This window comes from Euprymna scolopes, chromosome 6, assembly GCF_053919585.1.
Source record: "Euprymna scolopes isolate OS-2025 chromosome 6, ASM5391958v1, whole genome shotgun sequence".
In the NCBI taxonomy this organism is placed as follows: domain Eukaryota; kingdom Metazoa; phylum Mollusca; class Cephalopoda; order Sepiida; family Sepiolidae; genus Euprymna; species Euprymna scolopes.
Genome location: NC_136487.1, coordinates 58,172,878 through 58,175,377, shown reverse-complemented (window position 1 = coordinate 58,175,377; position 2,500 = coordinate 58,172,878).

Here is a 2,500-nt window from a genome sequence, read left to right as displayed (position 1 = left end):
AGGCTATCGATATACTGTACGATGGAGGGGTACGTCTGCGACTTTTACATTTCTTTTTTATATTAACTGCTTCCACTGTGTGGTCGGAGGATCCCAGTGGAGACATAACAGAAGATAGGCATAGGTCAGGACAAGTTGTAAAAAAAGGCCTAGAAGACTTGCATACTGACAATAAGAATCGGGCACAGTAAAAATATAAACAATTCATAACTTAAAATATTGCAGCATTAAACAATTATATATAATGTTAAATTTTAGTTTTTTTAAACATTTTAATGCTATAATTCTTAAGTTATAAATTTATTATATTTTTACTAGAATATTTTAAGCTATTTCCCAGTTTTAACAACCAGCCTTTTCAACTTTTACTTTTCGCAGTTAGATCTTAACCATATTAGTTTTCATTCTGTGTTTTTTTTTTGTTATCCATGATTTTTCAAGACTTTGCTTTGAAATACTATTTTTTCTGTGATCAATACCATACGCATTGTACACAATCCATAAATAAATCATTACCAACTTTATTAATTGCCTAAATAAAAAAATAAATAAAAGGCGTAATTATTTAAATATACAGAAAAAAGAACAAAGAAGAGAGAAACAGAATATACAAGCGACGGCGTCATCGAAAGAATATCAATCGTAACACGGTAAAAAAAAGAGAAACAGAATGAACGTGTGAGGTTGTGAGCGAAAGATTATCGACGTTTATTAAGTCTCTCTACTCAACCCAAATAAGATGGCATGTGACCGACATTTCGCTATGCTTTATGAAGGTGTTGACGACGAAAAAGTTGCTATGTTAACAAACAGCCAAGCTAAATAAATTGTCCTTAAAGTGTCAATCTTATAAAAGTTGCAATAGCTAATAAGAAGAAACCGTCACTTTCGTCCCTTACTTATTTGGAAGACTTTTGAATACCAGTAATTTTATTATAAATTTTGAATTGAAATTTTTTATTTCAATATATAGCTGAGACTAAAAAAATGCGCGTGTGTGAAAAAATGTTTCCTTAATTATACTCCATTTTTATTTTTACCAATCCTTTAAGTTATTAATTTCAATTCAATTAAAGAGCCTATAACAAATAAATGGCAAAAGTCTATATACACAATTTCAAAATGTTTACTAACTTACAGTGTATTGCTTAAAGTATCTCGAGATCCACAATATTGACAGCATTTGTTTTGTAGAGCAAAAATATTCATTTAATTATTATATCAATTTATGAATTTATTCTGCCGATAACTTTTCAGAAGAAAAGGCACGTATCAATTCATTAAAAGAAAAAAAAACACATATGGGAATGATTACAAAACTTGAAAATTAAGAGTGACGTATATATATATATATATATATATATATATATATATATATATATATATATGCGTGTGTGTATGTGTGTGTGTGTATGTGTGTATAGTGTGAGCATGATTAATCGGTATCGGTATCGGAAAAATTATAGCCTAAATTCCAATTTCAAACCGATTCTTTTAATTTCTTTTTGAAAATACCAAATGAAACGGACACGAATTCTTTTTTATTAGAATTTGTTTATTTACGATATAAGGCTAAGAATCGCCACAGAATGGGTTATAAATCTTATTTATAAAATTTTAACAATCATCTCAGAGTGTGATTCGTTTTATTTCTTGGTCATTTATCGATAGATATCTTGTCTATTTCCTTTGGTAAACCTTTCGCATCTATTTGTTAAATGTCTACATGCCCCCATCCGAGGAATTTCACTTGATTATTTAAAGGTTTTAAATGTCTTGAACTGGGTTTTTAAATTTTTTTGGCATCGGATTTTTCTTAAATAATTAGTTTTATGACACTTCCTTTTGAACGCCAGTAAAAATATACATGAAAATCTGCAGCGAGTAAATCAAAATTCTGGATGAGATACATATAAAGAAAACATTCTGGAGATTTTCTTAATTAAAAGGAATTTTTATCTACATTTTAATTTATACATGTACCTGAAAAAAAGGGATTGGGGCATTTATTACTGTAATAAACAGAAAGAGAAATTACATAATAAAGAAACACTCGACAAATACATACTAACAAAGGCAAGCCTCTTCTATATACCGGAATACATTTGTTTTTTTAAACTTCTTTTAAATTATATTTTTTAATTCTAAAGAAACTTAATGTGTCCTCTTTCAGTCAGAATTTAAAAATGGCTGCAAAATATCTTAGCTGCAGGATCCCTTCTTTTGTTTAGAGTGTTTTCATAAATTACACTTTATTATGCAGAAACATATTCTTGATATTTGACGGGCTTTCAGAATAAAATTTGGCGCACAGGCGAACTTTTTGGCGTATTTCATGGCGAAACAAAATAGCGGATTGAGATCTGGCGTGCTGGCGTGCTTGCTTGCTGGCGCCCCAAAAAGAATTTCAGATTATTTTACGTAAAATTTATAATCCAATCTTGTCTGCCACCCTAAATACTAAAAGGGTTGCTTTTCTTTCCGTCAAGTTTCTAAAGGT